The 22,388-nt window shown below is 39.5% G+C and overlaps 1 protein-coding gene across 2 annotated transcripts in view; it reads right to left on the bottom strand.

Moving 5' to 3' along the window:
* Nucleotides 1-22,388, bottom strand: part of MRE11 (MRE11 homolog, double strand break repair nuclease) — a 1,653,959-nt gene that overhangs the window by 1,103,707 nt on the left and 527,864 nt on the right. The window lies entirely within an intron of this gene.

Raw genomic sequence — 22,388 nt, 5'->3', positions numbered from 1 at the left:
TGTATGCTTGGGGTCATTGTCATGCTGAACGGTGAAATTCCTCTTTATCTACAGCTTTCTAGCAGATGCCTGAAGGTTTTGGGCCAAAAGTGACTGGTATTTGGAACGGTTCATAATTCCTTGACAAAAGCCCCGGTTCCAGCTGAAGAAAAGCAACCCCAAAGCATGATACTGCCACCACCATGCTTCACCATGCGAATGGTGTTCTTTTGGTGATGCGAAGGGGTTGTTTTTGCGCCAAATATACCCTTTGGAATTGTGGCTAAAAAGTTCAGCCTTGGTCTCATCAGACCATAATACATTTTCCCACATGCTTTTGGGAGACCTGATGTATTGTTTTGCAATTTTAGCCAGGCCTGGATGTTTTTCTGTGTAAGAAAAGGCTTCAGTCTTGCAACCCTACCCCATAGACCAGACATATGGAGAATACGAGAGATTGCTGTCACATGTAGTACACAACCAGAACTTGCCAGAAATTACTGTAGCTCCTTCAGTGTTGCTGTAGGTCTCTTGGCAGCCTTCCTGACCAGTTTTCATCTCGTCTTTTCATCAATTTTGGAGGGATGTCCAGTTCTTTGCAAGTCACTGTTCTCATATTTTCTCCACTTTTTGATGACTGTCTTCATTGTGTCCCATGCTATATCCAATGCTGTGGAAATTTTTTGTACCCTTCTCCTGACTGATACCTTTCAACAATGAGAGCTCTTTGATGCTTTGTAAGCTCTCTGTGAACCATGACTTTTGCTGTAGCAGGCATCTGAGTAAATCTCAGGAAAATCCTACTAGGTCAGCTGAACTTTATTTGGGGTTAATCAGAGTCTCTTTAATTGATGGCAGGTGTGTAGACTGAATGCTGTAATTAAAGCAAGAGGTGCTTCAGCAAAGTATTAAGTTTAAGGGTGTGCACACTTATGCAACCAGCTTATTGTACGTTTTTTATTTTTTTATAGGTTTTCCCCTAACAGATGTGTTTGTTTTTCAATTGAATTGTACAGGTTATTTGTCACATTAAAGGTGGGAAAAGTTTTGAACTGATTTATTGTGGTCACATTTTTTTATATCACAAAAACCTGACATTTTAACAGGGTGTGTACACTTTTTATATCCATTGTGTGTGTATATATATATATATATATATATATATATATATATATATATATATGTGTGTGTGTGTGTGTGTGTGTGTGTGTGTGTGTATGTGTATATAAATATAAATCCCAGAAAAACTTGTTAAAGTGAAATGCAGCAAAAAAAAAAATACTTTATGACTCACATTGGAGAATATTTTTATTCTGCCCAGATAATCATCTTCACTCTCTGTCATTTTTGGCAATGGGGTATTTCATACTGTAATACCTCCCAATGAACTTCACACAAGTTTGGACATTCCATGCTGATTGGACATACTCTATGGGTATGGTGTTGTTGACAGACACATTGGAAATAACTTTTATGTGCAGTATTTCATATTCGTAAGCTATAGTTCTTATCCCTCACTTCTGTTGTTTTCAAGAATTATACAATACATAGAAGTAAAGAATAAATGCTGAGTAATTGTATTAGATAAAATGTTGTTGGTAACATGCATTTGCAAAAAGTATAACTATTAAATGCTTCATACCTTATTAAAGGTTACTATTAACTAGAGAATCTGTAGCAAATCATAAGAATATTCCTGTAAGAGGTTCTTGGTTGCACTCTTGGTGACAAGTGTCCCACAACTGTAAAACAATGGTTTGTGATTCAGAAAATCATCAATAATCTGACTGGCTCTGCAATTCTGATTAGCAGAGTTATTATTTTTCTGATGGAACTCGTGCAACTGACTGCTGAACAGAACAGACTGGTAATGCTTATATGTCTTAAAAGCAAGAGGTTGATCTTAATTTATAGGAATCAACTATGTTGTACATTTCCAAAAGCAGAACAGTAGACAAACTTTATATAATGCAACTTGAAAGTACAAAAAAAATGCACTGGTCTTACCAATCTAAAGCAGCAAGAATTACAGTAATTTGTGTCTGTGGAGATTTTCATTTTTTTTTCTTACATATCAGTGGGGGTGGGGACCACAGTGTGAACTCACTTTGCATCCACTCAGGATCAGGCACAGGGAAGCCAGGGCACATTCCAGCAATGGCACAACCTGCATGGTCTGTACTCTGTGCACACACTCTCCTGTAACAGCCATTTAATAAGAAAGTAATGGGAAGGAAAAGCAGGGAAGGGTAGCCTAGAGTGTTAGTGAACTACACGACGGTCTACAATCTCACAGAAAGGGGGTCAGGATTTCCACACTGGCAATGTGCTGGCTCCTGCTCTGTTGAGTATTTTTTATTAGCGTGTTTCCTGGTTTAGTCAATTGTTTGTAGCTTATTTCCTCACTCTTGGGCTTTGTATTTGCAGTTTTACATTAAGACTACTCAGAACTGTGCTTTAGTGGCAATGGGAGGCAGCCTGGTCTGTACAGAGCAATTAATTACAAAACATAAGTCTGAGTGGGAACCTCTGATTGGCCACAAGGCTGTTTTGCATGTTTAGTTAGTATTCTGTGCCTGTATAAAGTTGGCCTGCTTGTGCAAAGCTGATCAATGCACAGCAGGTTTTAACAGTGTCCTGTATAGACAAAGGCAGCTAGAACTGACACTTTCTCTATAAAACTACCTTGAAACTCCCCCGGTCCCCAGTTGCACAAAAAGAGACTAGCTTACACAGTGACGAGTATTAGTTCTGCATTACATACTGTTTTTACTTTCTACTTTAGCAACTTTCTGATCAAGTAAAAGGGGCTTGTAACTATGGATATGAACTTTCCTGCTACGGGCATACTAAGACAAAGTAGCAATTGCATCATGTTCACAGACAACCTACTCATTCTTAAATGAACTGATAATGTATGTGAGAAATGTCATTACACACTGTCACTGGCTGTCACATACAAGCACTCATAACACCAATTAAATTGTCGGTAATGCACACACTAAGCCCACCACATGCAGTAAGGATAAGACACAGACCCACATATGCTGAGGTTCTTAAATGCAATCTTCCTAAACCACAAGGACCTTCCAGACATTGTACCTGAAACACATATCCTCAGTAGCCCCCAAAGCCCTCAGCCAAAAGACCCATCAAAACACAAACAGCCACATCCCACACAGCCTCAACTTCTAAGCCCATAAGGCAAGCTATGCAATATTTTGGTTATAGGAGACTCCAGAAACACACAGATGTCCTACTCACCAGGCTAAGTAAGGAGAAAGTTGCAGTCAATAGCCTAGCAGGGGCCAGGATCTGCCAAATCACTCATGCCCTTGGGTGAGTGGATTGCAAGTAGCTGTATGATTCGATCATAGTCCATGTGGGTGTATATGACTTGAGACATACCTCCCTGACTATATGAAGACAGGCATGATAACGTTCTTGGATTGTGTGTCCTGGGCTGGTATGAGACAGCAGTGAACAGCATTCTACCTTCTCCAAGGACAATACCTCAATATGAACAGAAGATGATTGATTTTAATAAATGGTTTAGTTTTTGGTGTCACTCCAAGGGGATGCAATATTTGTCAGCATATGTGGATATGGTTGACAGAACACACTGCTTTGCCAGGCATGGGATGCACTGTCCTCTCTATGCTTTTGAATATTGCCTAAAACATTGTTGTCTCCCACTGTAACTTTTTTAGGCAATGTCAAACTGACAAACCTTCGAACTGACAAAATCAACCCTAGAAAATACAAAAAGATTTTACTGCTTAATGCCAGGAGTCAAAGCAAGACGCTCCACTCGCTCCAAGCTCTGTATACCCTGGAAAATACAAACATTTTTGCAGTTACCAAGACATGGTTCAAAGCTGCAGAGAGCACCTTAGCAGCACAGGTCTACAATGCCTTCCCCATATTTAGCCCAGCTACTGCAGTCAGGGACTAAAGGTGGAGGTGTCTCAAGTTGCATCAAAAATAAACATACCTCAAAGCTGGTCAAGCAGGATGATGCACTTGAACTTCTCCATGTCCAAATAAAAGACAAACTTCCATTCCATATCTTATGCCCCAAGAAACCCATAATACTTACACTTACTCCAGACACTCTCCATTCAACCCAATATCATATTCATGGGCAACTTAACTACCCTACTAAAAAATGGATATCATACATAACCCAAAACTTGGAAGCACCCTGGACTAGATAGCCCATATGCCCACTAGAGAAACATACTGTATCTGGTCCTCACTAACATGGGATAGAGTTTCACCCACTCCAGTGCAATATCCACTCTGGGTTCGGCCATAAAGCTGTCGCCTTTGAAATAAAAATAAAATCTGTGGAATATTTAGGAACTATTCTTCCTAATTTTTGTCAAGGCTTTCTTCCTTTTGTTATGCAACCTACTGATGTTGGAATTCCACCAAGGTGGCTAGTTTTTGAGTTTATGTGCTTATTCCTGGTAGGCACAGCTGTCTCTATGCGGCTATTTAAATGAGTGCATAAGGTCTCTGTGAATAATTCCACATAGGCAGCTGTGTTCTCAGGGTTTGGGGGGGGCTTGAAATTTGGCTAGGTTGTCACTTAATAGTAGGAATTTGCCTTAGTTCAATGCCCAGCAAGAGAAAAAAATCCCTCATCAATCTAAACAAGGAACTCAGAAAGGAAATCAAGTCTAACAAAGCCATGCTTGAGGTACAAATAGCCTTCCAGACCAAGGGCAACCATAAGGCTTTCTTTAGTCATGTCTGCAACCTCAAAGGCAGTATACAACAATGTGCAGAACAATTTGTAAATCGAGTCACCTACACTGAGCCAAAAGATGTAGAAAGTCTACTGGCTTACAAATTCAGCTCCAATTTTACCCTTCATTCTCTCTCCCACAGGTATTTCTCAGGAAATACCATTAAACACCCCCCACCAACCACTACTAAGGTGCAGGTATTTGGCATGTTCTCCATGAAGAATAATGCATAGATAGGGTCCAATAATATCTGAGGATGCCTCCTAAATAGCATGAAACATAACCTTTCAGGACCACTACAGTCACTATTTAACCATAGCTTCCAGACAAGCTTCACGCCACACGAATGGAAAACTGCCAACAGTTATCCATCCACACAAGGATGGGCTGTCTACAGACCGTGTTATGTAAAGACCTATAGGTCTGACTAGTCTCATATGCAAAGGTACTGAAAGAATTATCATGGAAATGATTAAGAAAGACATAGGAAATCTTCAGACACTGGATCCAACCCAGTTTGGTTTCACCAAGGAGTGATCATGCCTACTCAGCCTAGTAAACTCTTTGAGAAGGTCATCAAAGCAATGGACAAAGGTAAAATGATGCATGCTGCCTAGCCTGACCTGGCCAGGGCTTTTGATCCAATACCCCACTTGGGTATTATATACAAGGGAATTGGATATAAACCCCTATGTCACCTGCTGAATAGCTTGGTGGCTCTTAGAAAGGACCCAAACAGTTAGGATAGGGGAGTCCACCTTCACAAAGTGGCTGGTTACTGGTGGAGTCCCTCAGGGCTCTGTGCTGGGTCTGCTCATTTTTGATATCTACTTCTCTGATGTCAAGGTCCTCTGGCTGACCAGGTTTGCTGATGACTGCAAACTAGGTGCAGTTCACAAAATTCCACAAGATACTACTATCCATCAAGAAGGGCTGACTCAGACCAATAATTGGTGTCAGAGCCACAGTCTAAAACTCAGTGCTAAGAAATTCATAATAGTATCTTTTGGAAAGATGCTACCCCTGGAAACTACCTCATTGATAACACACCACCAAGAGTAGACCCAGTTGTAGGGGATTGGGGATGTATCTGTTCAGTAACCTGGCCGTCGATCATCATGTGACTAAGGTAGTAAGGATATCATTCTATGTTGCACAACTTATAAGCAAGGGGATGGCTTCTAGATCCTAGGAAGTCATTGTTCCACTGTACTTGGCCCTCATTAGACCAGTTATTGAGTACACCTCTTCTGGTATGTACCTGACCAGGCATATTAAAAAAAAATGGAAATTCCACAGACATTCTTCACAAAAAGGATACAGGACAAAAAAATAAATGTCCTACACCGATCTACTCTAGGGACTTATACCTTGCTTTAGACATAAATTGGACATTTTGGAGGGACACGTATGTGTGTCTTAGAAACTACCCCTTCCCTGAAACATGCTTCTCATCCAAGTGAAGGAGAGTTCTTCCCTAACCCAATTTATGCATAACTTGAACTGTGGATGGGGAATCACAAATTCATCCCTGGCCTGGCACCTATGTCTCTTATGGGTAGAAGCAGTCTTTAAATGCTTGACCACCCAAGCACTAACCTACATATACCCGTTAGAATAACAGTAAGGTTCCCAATCATGTCAGATACATTTAAATGCATGGCCAGGCTTAAAAAGGCCCCCAGTGGACATTAGCCTAGTATATACCCATGAAACTATTTTACGGTGTGCAACATTTTGAATACCTAAATGCATGACATGCTCTGGAATGGAGGGATTTTATGTGCATGTGTTAACGCTGCTCTTTAGCACCAGCATTATTGCCTTCACTTCTGAAGGTCAGGGAGTGGCTTCTATCTAGAATGAGATAATAGCCCTTGGTTTCTGCACTGTAAAACACTCTCTGCTGATGACTCTGACACCCAGTATGCCTTGTCTCTGAATCAGGAAGGCCACCTTGCACAGGCACCAGTGACTAGCTACACACACGTCACTCAGTGCTAGATCATTTGGTGTAGCAGCATACCAGTTCTGCAGCCCAATTATCCTGACCTTTATGAAACTCATTGGCTCTTTTACATGCCTTCTGTTTACATAACAGATGTACACAGTAAGTACCAAGTTTATGAACCCCATTATGATAGCAGTCTCAAAATTGTGGATTACAACTGTAAATAAATACACAATGGTATCAATAGCATATCCACAATCTTGTGAAAGAAGAAACCAAGAATGACAGAGGCTATTGCCTTTAACTCCTGCACTGCTACCGTCAGTATCTGATGTGATCCAGCAACAACAGTTTGGGGTTTGATTCCCATCACTGGTATCCATCAAAATAAAAAGGTAAATGGCCTTAAGGGTATACGATAAAAATACAATGCTGCCTTGAGTAATTTGTCACAAGTGAGAAGCTCCACAATATCCAGCTACAGATCACAGTTATAATCACCAGTTCCCCAAAATTTCACCTACTCTAGGAATGATACCAGTGCTTTTCAGTGCAACTCAATCAACACTAACTGAAGTTTGCTCAGAACTGTATTATACATTCATTCACACACACACACACACACATTCTATAATGGGGCATGAGGTAGGTGGTGATTCTTCAACACCAATTTCCTCCTTCCCAAGCTTTATGGTAAGTTGCCACCAGTTAGTCAACATTAACAAAATAAGAACAGGTTGTACTGTTTACCCTTAAAGTAAGCCAGCCCTAAATAGTGAAACGGTTGTCAATAACTCTAAGCAGTCACCATTCTAAGGGTGGATACCAAATAATTCAATTAACTTGCAAAAACAAATAAAACCAACAGCCACAAGCATTTAAAGTAGAATAATAAAATTTGTTACTTGAAATAAGTAAGACAAAGCACTAATTTTGAAAGCATGTATGAAAAACAGCTAAAATACTGCACAGAAATCTGAATGTAAAAAGGTAAAACATTCAAATTAAAATCTGTCTGGTGATAAAAGCTGTAATGGTCTCTTACTCACTCTGGCTTTCCATTCAAATTCAAAATATAATTTCAGTCTTATAGTAAATAAAATTTGAGCTCTAACCCAAGGGTATGTTACAACCAAGAAGTAGCTTCCAAAGTCTTCAATCCTCAAAAAGTTTTACTGACAACTGTCACAAAATTTATTAACAGACATTTTTCTACTGACATAATTACAAAACAATTTCAGAAAACTACAGAAAATTTGAAGTCAAAAACTTCCCACCTTAATTCATAAATCACTAAAGCTAACACAAAACACAACATAAAATAATAAAATTGGTTAAAATATGAATTTAGTTTATTTCATCAATATTCCCAAGTTTGTGATCATACATTTGTACACAGATGTTACTGCACTAGTACCATCTCTGACAGTTAATAATGTTTCAAGTTAAGACAGTGGACAGCTTTTGCTGTTTTTCTGTTTTGAGACTTGAGCTCTGCAAGACGCTTCAGAGGTTAATGCTGACAAGCATTCCTTCCTTCACCACATTTATATAAAAAAAATTAAAACTGAAGCATGTGAACTAACATACTTATAGCTGAATCTCTTGATTGTTTATTTTGTCACTATCTTTACCGTTTTTATTTCATTTATGTTTCTAAACAGTCCTGGATACAGCAAAATACTGCCTCCAGAGTTCCTAACACACAACAGCTTACATGGTGATACCATCCTGGTGGTGTGTACCATCTTATAACTACATGCCTTTGAGTGACCTAAAGGGGCACATCATCATTTCTGACTGCATGCTGGCCTTTGCAGAAATCCCTTGCATACCAACTATCTCCAGCTCTGGTGGCTTCCGCTGTTGCACTTCACTAGACTGCAATATCTAATCTAAAATTAAATTAAAAAAGACCATAATATAACTTAGGAAAACAAGGTAGAAATGGTGTTCACGAATAGTTGCCATTTCACGCACTTACCTTTTTGCAGATATATTAACCAAGCACCAGCTACAGATACGTTCTAATGAAGAAAATAAGATTAGTGGTATACATAAAACCAGCTCAATGGAGTAACAGTGCTGCACTGAACATAAATTTAACAATTTATTCAATGTGTTGCTACTGATCCAAAAGCTCAAAAGTTACATAAGTTACATAATAATAATGCAAGCAAGCCACTGTAGAAAAATACAATGACCATTTCCACTCCTTCCCTTGCATTAATACTTATCCTACCAACTTTCTAAAGTGCAGACAGCCATAAATTTAAATAGTGCACAGCAGCTGTTGATGCACCATTCTTCCTAATGTTTAATATGGAAATCAAAGGAATACTGGGCTATACACAACTGCCAGCTATACTGAACTCTTAAATGTCTCATAATATGAACACACCTGATTTTGCATTCTATTGCCACCTGAGCCCTAAACAGAAATTAAAGAAGCAATGTACTGGTATTCATTACAGCTGTGTTGCGTGACATTCTTAAAAGATACTGCAGGCTGCCAAAATAAAAATTACTGAAAAGCAAGCCTATTACAATAGCGGGAAAACAATTAAACAATTAGTGTGGCAATAGCAATTAAAGCTCTCAGTATGTGTAGCACTCAAGTATGACTCTCTACCAAAAACAGTTTCCTTGGAGATTGCGGAAATTTTGCCAAAATAACTTTTGGCAGCATTAGACTTTTCTCTTTTCTTCAGTGTAGTTCAACTTCAATCTAGGTATACGAGTGGTATGGTACAGGATAGGGAGGCTTGCCCTCCCACCAAGGATCACTGAAAGTTTTTTTGAAAGTGTTTTGGGTTTACCGGCATTAATTGTTGTTGATGAAGCAACACGACTCCGTGTAGCACAGATGACTATTGTGAAGTCATCATGGATTAACATTAACAGAGTCCCATTTGCCTCATGATGCTAACTTTTCTGGTTATGCTAATCTCTGCACTCTACTGATCATAGTTTCAAACACGTATACATGGTGAGAGTTGCCAGCCATTTTTTCTGTTTTGCTTAGCTTGACTCTGGTGGTGATGTGCCATGAAGATAGTTTGTACCTCCCCTCATATTTCAGCACTTGATCACCTTGTTACAACCAAAGAATACAGCTAGATGTGGCTTGTGATGCTTAGTTTTGCTACAAGCACTGTTTCTTGAAGAGTGTATACAGCTTATCTGATATTACATAAGGCTCTCTTGTTTTTTTTTTGTCATGTTCTCTGACCTAAAGAGGCATCATGCAGTAATCATATCCTCTTCATTTCTGCAAGCAGTGATTTAGCATAAAGGTGCAAAACTGTTACACCAGTGCTGGTTGCACTGCCATATTTCAAGTGCAACAGGCTTCTCTCTAACCCAGCAATATTTTGTGTTTTGTTTATTCCTACAATTATGGAGATTTTAACTGTGAAATAAATGGCTTACCAGAACGCTCTTTTCCTTAAAACAAACTCTAAACACTTCTAGATGAGACGGGTAACAAAGTGTTCCAAATTTGTATTGTGGCTTTACAAATGCCATTTCGGGTATCAAAAATGCCTTTTTTTCTGAAGTGAGACTTGCCCAATCAAGCTGTTATGAATTTGTAAATACTCATCTAATAATCTAGTGCCTGTTCTAATGAAGATAAAGTATAGCAATGCTTAATTCATAGTAAGAGTATATTCCAGAAATGTGGAAGGCATTGCATGATGAATTTCTCTCTCAAGAGCATTTTATTTATCTGCTGGTAAAGATTTAGATCTCTGGTTCTGGTATTTGTTGGACTATTCAATTTGTGAAGACAAAAGAGATCCATGACCACTGGGTCCCTAAAGGCATGGAAGGCAAGGAATAGATCCTTCTTTAGGAGTCTACCCATAAGAGTCTGTAAGATACTAAATAAATGGACACTTCTAGTCTTTTTTGGTGGCTTAGGATTTTTAAGCCAATGACTTCTTGGGAACCTCTGGAGTTTTTCTAGTTGTCTGATATGTCTAGCAAGGTACATCCCAAAGGGGGCATTACATTCAACAGACCAAATCAATGTTAAATATAAGGTAGCAATGACCTCTCTACATCACTATGATATTCCTTTGACAATTAGCAGCACTAAGTAGAAAGAGTTCCTGACTACTGTCATTACACAATGATCAAAGGAGAAGGAATTACTGACCCAAGTCCCACGGCCTCTAACAACAGTCACATTTTAGACTGGGGTTTGTCTATGTTGTAAGCTGGGGGAGGGGTTTTCAACTAAAATGTGACAATATTACATTTTTAGCCTTTAAAGCTCATTACTAGTACACTAATTATTTAAAAGTATAAGTTCATGTTGAAGGGCTTCAGCATCAGACAGGGACTTGACAAGGACTCTCAGATTACAGCCGTCTGCAAACATTGTTAGTCAGAGATCTTTGGTTTATAGTCTGGAGATCAGAAATGTAACTGCTGAACAAAAGAGGTCCCAGCACTGAGGCCTGTGGGGCACCAGTGGTCACTTTCATACTCTCTGATGAGGCACCTGCTACTAGCATTGTGTAGGTTTTGTCTTTTAGCCAACTTGCTATCCATCTAACCATACAGGGACCTTTTCATAATGCACTAAGCTTACTAACTTTGCTCTCATGGGGGATGGTGTCAAATGCATTGGCCAGGTCAAGGTAAACTGTGTGGACAGCATGACCACTGTCAACAGCCTACGTTACCCTTTTGAAGTTGTTACCTAGATTCATTAGATAGGATGTACTTTTGACAAAGCCAAACTGCAGCAAGTCAAGCCCGGTGAAAATTTTAATATCACAGTACATCAGGTCCGTTATAATATGTTCCATGGCTATGTAAACAAGACTCCTCAGGCTGGTGGCCTTACACTTCCCGGGGACAGTGGTAGGGCCACACTTGTAGGGTGGCATCATCACTGACAAGCGACAAACCTCAGGGATAAGGCAAGTGGCTAAACTCAGGTTATACAGTTTAAGGAGAGGCTCTGCCAAGGCTTGCTTGTTATTGTTTAATAAAAATCTACGTATATCATCAGGTTTCATGACGCAAGTTTTAGTCTTGGAAAGCACATTCAGTACATGTTCTATGGTGATGAAGAGGGAGGGTCTGAGAGCTTCTAGGATAAGTGGGCTATGGAAAGTCACCTCTGGGGATAAAATCCTCAATGAATTTGTTTGCTAGTATGTTGGCAATGTCTAGATTCTGCTGAGTCAGTGGTGGTGGTACCATTATGAATTTGGGTGTTATTTCTTAGTTTTCTAATGCAGCTAAAGGAGGAGTTGTAACTGTTCTTAAGATGCCAACCTAAATTCACCAACTGCTTTAGTAAACCTAATAGCATTTTTCAAGTTTTTTTAGTCATTTTCTGATGTTACCCTTGAAATATGGGTTTTTTGATGTGTTGTAAACTTTAAGGAGCTTAGATTTTATTTATGTTGGTGGATGACGAGGGTGCTTTGTTTTTTAAATGCACCTCATATTTCAAACTGGTTGGGAATGTCACTACTATACATTTATCTAGGAAGGCACAGAACTCCTCTGTGAAGTTAACTGCTACGGCCACACCTGAGATGATGCTATTATAAGTAACATTTTAAACTTCTTCATAGAATTTGATGGGATTAGTACATTTGATACCCTTGAATTCTGAGATATTGGTTTCATAGGGTTTAGAGATTTTGAAACTGAAGGTCAATAGTTTATATAAGAGTATAGTACACGAAGAAGCCATATTCGCCAGGACCTGGTCAAGAATACTATCTATTTCTTCTAGTGCATTTGCTAACAATTTGGTAATTTTTTTTTTGTTTATTAAATTAAGAACATTTGGGCATATATTGCATTGGAGGCATGGGTGCTCAAGTTAACTGAGAGTTAAAGTCTCCCAAAATAATGCTTTTTGTTTGTTCGTTCAGGGAGTTTGTCAAATATAGTTAGGAATTTTACATGATTTCCAGGGGACACAGAAGGTGTCTTGTAACAGCTATAAACTGACAGTTGGTCCAGTGTGATGCAATTTGGGAGCTGAATGAACTCCATTTCTGGGTTTCTGGGAATCTGTCTAGAGGTGATATGGTCCCTAACAAATATGGAGACACCACAAATGCCTTCGGGATTGAAGGCATGGTAGGTACAAAACCCTGGTATAAAGAAAGTGCTTTCTAAACATTTAAACCAAGTGTCAGTAATTACACTGCTCCCAAGGTTCAACAGAGTTTTACTCAGACCTTCACAGAGCAAAGCTTGAGGTAAAAAGATACATTTTGTGTCATACTACCCAGATTATTGCCTACAAAGAAAATAGCACTAATGTTGCGAGTCCAGAAACACTCTTTATTTCCACTGTAGTACATAAAAAATTAAGAGCTTTTGTCAATACAGTTTGACTTCATCAGAATAGGTTAATACATCTCAGAATGACTACTTATATACCATTAAACATCCATTAATTGGTAAATACCTATCACTAATTCAATCAATCTAATTGACCAAGGAAAGTCTTAAAGAAATATATGTGTAAAAAATGTTTTTTAAAAAACATTAATCTAAAAAAAATATTTATGTATAATCTTTTCACAAACATTATGAAATACAAAACTCAAGTTAAACATAATTTATAAACGTTCCCTAATGAACATTGCCGTAGCCAAGTAAACTGATATATACAAGACTATCTTAAAATAAAACCATTAAATAGTTTCTGCTTTTTCTTTTAAAATAGAATGGATACTTAAATGGTCATTTAAACCTGCAGGGAGGTTTGCAGCCAACCTTAGTTGCCACATCAGCTCCTTTTTATATATTACGTTCTGCCAATCCCCTCCCCTAGCCTCTAAATTTATTTGACCGAGTATTGCAAATCCATAGCCCTTTTGTTCTTCACAAGTAGTGCTGTGCTTATACAGTACATTTGTCTCCCTTTTATTTTTAATGTCATACAGGTGCTCATATATCATAGTCTTAAGAGATCTTTCTGTTTTCCCAATGTAAAATGAATTGCAGGTGTTACACTTAGCCAAATACATTAGCGTATTAGAATAACAATTGTCCCTCCTAAAATAAACTACACTTTTAGTTGTATTTTCTAAACTAATCACCTGGTCTTGTAAAATGTAACTACAATATTTACATCTACCACATGGCTTAGTACCTCTTGTAACATCATTTTTATTTTTATTGGACACATGTTGTCCCTTCTCTAAAATTCTTTTAATATTAGCTGCAATTTTTGTGGTAAAAAATGGTTCGTCCCCCACCACTTTATATACATCATGATCCACTTTAAAGACGCTCCAACTTTTTTGTATAACTCCTTTTAATTGTTGACTTAAGGGACTATACTGTATAATACAAGTTTATTCAAAATTAATATTATTCACTATTCCACTTGCATCTTCATAATTCGTAGTGTTGTTTTTGTTCAAACCTTTGCCAAGAAGAGGTAAATATTTCTTCCCCCACTCTCCTAGTACTTCATTTAAAGTACTATCAACCAAACTTATACGGCAACCCCTGTCTAAAAACATGCCTCTGAGGATGTCAAATTCACTCAAGACGTCTTCATACAGGGAGGTCATCCTGGCTACTCTAACAGCTTGTCCCTTTATGATACTCTTCTTCTGAGATAAGGGGTGGTGGCTGTTGTAGTGTAAGTAGTTATTACAAAAGGTATTTTTGCGATAAATACTGGATATAAATCTTTCTTTTCCCTTGATAATTTTAATATCCAGATAATTAATTTCATGAAAATCATGGTGAAAAGTGAACATTAAAAATGGTGTAGTTTCATTCAAATACTGTATAAATAATTGAATGCTGTCTGCACTTCCCCTCCATAAAATAAAAATATCATCCAGGAAGCGGCAATAGAAAGATATGTTTTCGTAAAAATTACTTTTAAACAGATGTTCTCTTTCCCATCCCAATAGTACCACATTTGAATAAGTGGGAGCGCAGGCTGCTCCCATTGCTACACCTCTGACTTGTTGGTAATATTCACCCTCAAAGAAGATGAAATTGTTATCTAAAATAATTTCCATCATTTCACAAACTAGTTTGACCTCATCGCTGTTTAAATTGGACAAACTATACAGGGTTTCCTCAAAAAAGGTTAAACCTTCTTGCTTTGGAATACAAGTAAAGAGGTCTATTACATCTATAGTCAAAAGGTGTACAATAGTACTGACTATACCGATGTTATGCAAAACATTCTGTTTAATGAAAACAACTATTCCACTTGCTCTAGAAATGAAATACACATAGCCTATCAAAGAATAGATAGTTTTCTGTATGAATATCTAATGGACCAAAGAATTACAAAGACCGAATATGATTTTCTAACAAATTTGTATCCAAAAATTCCGGCCTTTTTCAGTATTCCTAAAATACATAAGAGCATAGAGAATCCACCTTTTAGACCGATTGTGGCGGCGGCAAGATCCAAAACACACAATCTGTGTATGTGGATACCAAGATCAAGCATGTGGTTAACCTTTGTCCACACTTGGTAAAAGACTCCTGAGATTTCTTAGGGCAGCTTAAGGACAACTTGTGGTATGCTGATTTACACCTTTTACTACACGTTTGTCCCAAGGAATGTCCTTACTTGCATTTTAGTAAGTGGGAAAGGCCACAACTGGACAACTCTGGACAAATTTTGCCACTACCTTCCTGATGACACAGTCAGCTAACTCTGCAACTGCTGTTTAACATATTTACCTTAACAGTTTTCTCAGCCCCTTTTAAATCTGCTTAGCACATCTCTTTTGTGTTGCATACATGCTGCCAAGTTCAGCTCTTGCTAGAATGCACTTCAACCACTAGAAAGTTGTTGGGGCATTTTTTTAATCCAAAAAGACAACAACTACAAAGTCACTGTACCATGCAGAAAGCTTTAAATAACTGGAGAGTTTCCCCACTGTAGTCAGGATTTTCACACCTAGTTTCACTGTCAGCTGTGACGGCATGTGCTAATTTAGTCTGTTGTTAAATTGCACTGCCCCAGGATATAGAAGCCACTTGGGGAATGAACCAGGATACAGATAAATCCATAAGAAGTATCATCTTAAGTAATGAACCAAATCACATGATTATTATCGGATCATCTTCCTCTAATGTAAGTGGGCATATCTGTAAGCGCAAGCTGTCCTTATGTTTGTAACATAAAATATTTATCACAGTGAACAAAGATGATGTTTTACTCTTGAAAAAACAATATCTGCAAATCAGATAAACAGTCTCTACAAAATAAATAAAATAGTTTTACATTCACAATTGTGACTGGATTTCATTAATTAAGTTTGCACTTTTTTTTATCACATTTTATTTTTTGCTCTGGAGAAGCCAGAGTTTAAGGCAAGAATGGCCTGAAAACATTGGTGATCCTATTGCAGGAAGTCTTCTACATAATAAGAATACAAACATATTTTGCTGAAAAAGAAGTTATGTACTTAACATAATGTTCCATATTTGTAGTCCATCTCGCCTATATTCTTGCTGGATGAGTTCGGAGCCAATATTTGGCTCCAACTCGGCCGATACTAAAGCTCGAGAGCTTTTACTGGCTCGAGGCTAGCCCCTATCCCATGGTGCCTCACGGCAATTCCCCAGATCTAGTTTGCAAGAAAGCAATAAATACCTATCAGGTAAGAATAAGAAAGAAGCTGTATAAATACAGCAAAGGATTAGAAATATAATCCATTCCAGGTGGACAATAAAGAACAATGTCAGGCAGCGCCAAAAAAGTTCACCAGATCCCCCAGAAACAGGAAAGGGGTTGGAGGGAGGGACGCAAGAATATAGGCGAGATGGACTACAAACATGGAACGTTATGTTAAGTGCATAACTTCTTTATGTTATGTAGTCCTAACTCGCCGTAATTCTTGCTGGATGGGACAGCGTCCCTAGCACCTTTATCCTGGGTGGCTCAAGCGAAGAGACTCTTCAGCACAGTGGATCCAAAAGATGACCTGTCCCGGGAGGCCAAATCCAATTTGTAATGAGTGACAAACGTATGTGGTCTTGCCCAAGTAGCTGCTGCACAAACAGTATCAATCAGGAGCCTAAATCTAAAGACACATGAAGTAGCTAAAGCCCTAGTAGAGTGACCTTTAATTTTGACAGGTAATTGTCTACCAGCTTGTTGATAAGCAAAGGATATGCAATCCAAAAGCCATTTCAAAAAAGTAATTTTAGAAACAGGCAGGCCTTTCCTTTGGTCAGAAAAGGAAACAAAAAGTTGATCAGATTTCCTGAATTCTTTAGTCTTGTGTATATAAAACCGGAGTATCCTGTAGACATCTAGCTGGTGTAGTGTATACTCTGATTTATTAGAGTGGTTTGGGAAAAAACACAGGTAGCTCAATGGTAGTATTCAGATTGTGCTCTAAGCATACTTTAGGAAGAAAGGAAGGGTTTGTCCTGAGAGAGACTATATCCTTGTGAAAGATAATGTAAGGAGGTCGTATAGATAGAACGTGCAGTTCTGAAACTCTCCTAGCAGATGTTATGGCTACCAAGAACAAAGTTTTCCATGATAACAATTTTAAGTCTGACGACGAGGATGGCTCAAAGGGTGCAGACATCAAAGATGAGAAGACTAAATTTAAGTCCCAGGGTTCTAATGGTTGTTTTATTGGGGGCCTGAGAAGAAGAACTCCTTTTAAGAAAGTTTTACACAAGGAGTGCTGCATGACTGGATTTCACATGAAACCAAAATGGAAATTTGAAATGGCAGCTAACTGAACTCTAACTGTAGCGGCTGCCGCTTCTTCATGAAAAATTGTTGTTAGGAAGGCTAAAATGGATTCTAAAGGAGCCGTATATGGATCTAAGCCCCGATTCGCAGCCCAAAGGGAAAACCTTTTCCATTTGCTAGAATATAGTTTCTGAGTGGAAGGTTTATGGAATGAAATTAGGATGTGTTTGACCGCTGGGGATAAGGGAATACACCTGGCTATTCATGGAACTGGAGCAGCCATGCTGTCAATTTGAGGATGTGGATGGAGGGCTAGAACTGTCCCGACTGATGAATCTGGAGATGGGTCCAGAATCCATGGTTCCTCCATGAGGTAGGGCCACAGGAAGGGAAACCAAACTTGTCGAGGCCAGTAAGGAGCAATGAGGATCAAGGAACTTCTCAACTGTCTTGCTTTCTGTATTACTTTGGGGAAGAGTGGAAAAGAAGGAAAGGCATAAAGAAGTCCCAGGGGCCAAGCATGAACTAGAGCATCCCTGGGTGACATCCACAGAAGGGGAATGAGGGAAAAGTAGCTTCTGCATTTGGTGTTCAGGTGAGTGGCAAAGAGGTCGCAGCAAGGCTGGCCCCATCTATGAAAGATCTCTTTCGCAACCATTGGATTCAGGGACCACTAGTGAGGCATCAGAATTGCTCGGCTGAGTTTGTCCACTATTACGTTGGATTTCCCCGGGCTTCATCAAGACAATATACACAACTGGTCTGGCTGTCTGTAAGAGACATTTTCTGCACACACCTCTCACATTTTTTGAACCCCGAAGGGCGATGATCCTTATCTTTATCTTTAGACAGTCTTAGAAACTTAAGACAAAAAGATAACAACAGTAAAAGTTTTAACAACAATAAAGGCGAGAAGAGAAGAAGTTTTTTTTTTTTTTTTTTTAGCAGTCACACACACAGGGAGGAAAGGCACTCTAACTTAAACGGGCACTACGGCCCTCTAACTTAAACGGGCCGTCCAGTCATAAGGGGGGAACAGGGGTTGAAAAACTTTCAAAAACAATCGCACAAGAAAAGAGAAACTATAGATATATATATCTATATATATCAGATAGAAAAAGGGTAGAATATAGTAAAAAATTGTTTTACTTAGACAACGAGCCAGTAAGACACAACCTTGAAGCTTTTGCGGCAAACGAGATCTAGTGAATTGCCGTGAGGCACCATGGGATAGGGGCTAGTCTCGAGCTTTAGTATCGGCTAAGTCGGAGCCAAATATTGGCTCTGAACCCATCCAGCAAGAATTATGGCGACACAGGACAACATAACATTGAATGTTTTAGTGCTGGATTTGGTTTGGTTTGCAGTTTCCTTCCATCCCTGTACCTTACTGGATTTTCTGTGCACATCGGTAACCTACATTTCTTCTCTATCAGATTTCAGCATTTTTTTATGCAAATCCTACTTTTAGGGATATCCTGAAGCTCAGGCCATGCATGCCATGACATAATGTATCAGTTACATAAGAGTAGTCAACAAGGGGACCCACAGGTTTTCCCTCTTGCCAACAATAAGCACCCTTCCTGAAAAACAAAAATAATGCAGACTTGACGATACATTTTTAAACAAGCAAAATAAGAATACAAACCTGCCCAACTTACAAGAAACTTCAACTACAGCATATGGCAAAGAACCACTCATATACAGAGAGGTACCAGATCCATCAAGAAGGGTCATCTAGTAGCTCAATCATTATGGTACGAATGTAAATGCTATAGCTTATGTCAATGGCCCTTTAGGATGGATCCTAGGCTAGGAAGAATTCCAAGCAGTGTTATCAGCACAGAAAGGATGGGATCCACAACACAGGACAAAGACGTTGCACTGCTTTGAAGAGCTGTTTGACCAGCTGCTCCTGAGCTACAATCCGGTCTTTCACAAAGCATAATGTGTAGTAACATTTGGCACATGCACCTTGTCCACTGACAAGTTAGACAAGTGTCCAAGATATTGCGGGATCACTTGCAGATAGACAGACAGACTGACCAAGAAGGTATACAGTATCACTCTATTCAAAAAAAGAATAATTTCTTCTTGGAAGCACAAGTTTGTTGAGTAGAAAGTTTCCTGACAACATCCATCACCTCTGAGACCCACACTGACAAGTGCACAGCAGAAGTCAAGTCATAATGTGGAGCCAGTTGTACTCCCAACCAGAAGAGACATCACTACCTAGGACCAGAAGGGTTTCCTGAACTGCTGTGGACCTCAGAGCTTGAAATCACATTCTTGCCAACCATGAGGTGATAAGAATGAAGTTATGATTTTTAATCACTGAACATGACAATGAAACATAGGAATGACAGGAATACAACAAAAAGCTGACTTGCAAGGCACAGAGAGAGAGAGAGAGAAAGAATGCACCCACTGTTATCAAATCCTTGCTCTGTTGTAACAAGCAAAACAGGAGGAGGACTGCCATAACCTACAAAGTGCTGTACTTATACAAAGTCTTGACCAGGCATTCCCACTTAATCCACAGCTCCAGGAGAGGACTAGACACCTGACTCATAATATTTTTCATCTCATTCACCTTCCTGGGTATATGACGTACTTAAGCAGTGATGTCACAGTGCATGGTTTAATGTCAAATAAGAAATGCTTCTTTAGACTAGTAGTATGATATTGTGCCCCCTTATTTGTTTAGGCAATATACAATGGAACAGCTGCCTATCAGAATTAGGTGGGGACCTGTAAGCATCTGCTGCCCAGGCCTTCAAGGCCAAGAGTACCACTCTAATATGCAAGCCAGCCTCCAAGGGGATCATACTCTCTACACTGTGTGGAAGCCAATGACTGCTCCTCAGCCTGCAAGCAAAGCAATCTGTTGTAAAGACCATTGATGGGTTCAGCTACAGAAAGGGAAGACTTGAAAACAGACTAGTAAGGAGTGCCCACCAACCCAGAGCCTGGCAATAATGATTGGACACCAGCAGTAGGTCCTTCAAAATATGGCTGGTTTAAAGCCACTGGCACTTCACAGTTCACTTCAACACCTGCATCATCAGGTGTTCCAACAACACCTTGAAGATCACATTTAGCATTACGCCTAGGACATACAGCAAAGTCTGCTATGTACTCTAATCTAGAATGCCAGGACCATGACTTCATGGGTCTTCTCAAAGGGCAGTATGTGTCCATCTCTACTATAATGAAATGTGTCATCTGAGCAGGGGTTAAAGAGGATCTCTCCAATTTACAGTCCTCACTAAAGGCTGTCTTCAAGTGAGTGCACAGAAGAACAGTCACTCCCAGGAGTCCATATACAGGGCAAAGCAGGAGTGAGCTAAGCAGGTATGGAGCACGTGAAGTCTCTTGTTCTGCAATGGACTCTATGACTAACATCATGATGAAGACTCTGGGCACAAATAAAATGCCAAATGGCAACACGTTGTGCTAAATGGAAAGCTCACCCATAGGGAACATGACGAGTCTCCTTTGTGTAGCTCAGATACTGGTATGCCAAAAACATCCATCACGTACAGAGACACCAACCATCCACAAATGGTGTAATCCCACGCAGGGACGCTTACCTTGAACCAAATGTATAGGCTGTGCTGTTTGAAGTTACTAAGGTCAACAATGGTACAAAAGTCATCCAAGCCCTTTGGGACAAAAAAGAGATGCCAAACAATGAGACTGTGTTAACAGACTCTAACCATATATCCAATGAGACAAACTGAAGTGTTACTGAAGCTCTTACTGAAGGAGGACCACTAAGTTCTAGAATATGACTGAAGGTGGCAATGCCAAGAACCACTGGTCCCCTGTGATGGTTGACTAAGCTTGAACAAAATAAGAGAACCAAATCCCCATGGGCTGCTACAAAACACATTCAGGACAGATATAGAGTCACCAAGAGAGTCAGTCTGGATAATTTCTACGGCACCAGAGAGGACAGGGCCTTGTCATGCATAACTGCCTTCATCAGACATTTCTTCTTTTACAGTTGGCCCTGTGTAGTTCAGGAAGTACTAGAAAAAGCAGGAGGAGAGTTGCAAAGGCCTACTGCAACTGTAAGGGTCTGCTTCCTACTCAGATGGTCACTGACCAGGTAACAAGAAGGTTGACTGCATAGCACTTCATCCAAAATATAAGCATCCATGATCTTATAACAGGGCTCTACATTTAGAGCAAGCAGTCTAAAACAAGGCATCCTGGTTGGCCCATGCCAAAGCCAGTGGCCTTAGTTAAAACATCAACACACTTAAAACTGCAGTGTCTCTAGAATGTCCTCCTTGAGGTCAGATTAAGGGAAGCTGCTGAGCTAAGCACTCTCTTCACTACTGGGTTTGGACAGATGTAAAATGTTCATCAAAAGAATCAATAATAGCTTTGTGAAAAGTTAAGCTCACTTAGAAGCCTTTGCAGACAATCTCAATAACCTTTTTTCCTAGGTCCTTTCACCTTGTACCCGTTAACCATTAAGCCACCCTCTAATGGGCATAAACTCATTTTTTCTCAGTTGGAATAATGCCATCACACTGGGAAACATCAGGGATTTTGTGGTCACACTGGCATTCATGCAATAAAGGTGCTTTGTATGTAGTCTAGCCCCATCCCTAACCCTGGGCAGGGGAATCAGATACCCACATCACTGCAGGGACTTACAATACCATCGCCCTACAAGGAAAAGCTCCCACTAATGACAACTACTAAAAGGCTAAGAGAGCCAAAAGCCTGCTGCAATCCTGGCGGCCTCTGAAGGACTGTGACTGCAGGTCTTGCATCACCCTGCCATCAACCCTCTCCAAGGGATGGGTGCATCCAGCCTCCTCTGCCAGGGCTGTTAAGCTCCTAAAATGTTAATCAATCTTGAGTTGCCTTGCCCATAGGCAGGGCTTTATACCTCTATGCCACTATTGCTACTATCTCAGTAAACTTTGATTCTATACAGTATACTCACTTAGATGACAAGCTTCACAAACACTACAATAGTAAAAGAGATTTAATATAA

The sequence above is a fragment of the Protopterus annectens genome, chromosome 5.part0 (assembly GCF_019279795.1).
Source record: "Protopterus annectens isolate FY-2018-M chromosome 5.part0, PAN1.0, whole genome shotgun sequence".
Lineage (NCBI taxonomy): Eukaryota > Metazoa > Chordata > Ceratodontiformes > Protopteridae > Protopterus > Protopterus annectens.
Note: the sequence above shows the minus strand (reverse complement) of the source record. Positions and strands in the feature narration are given on the sequence as shown.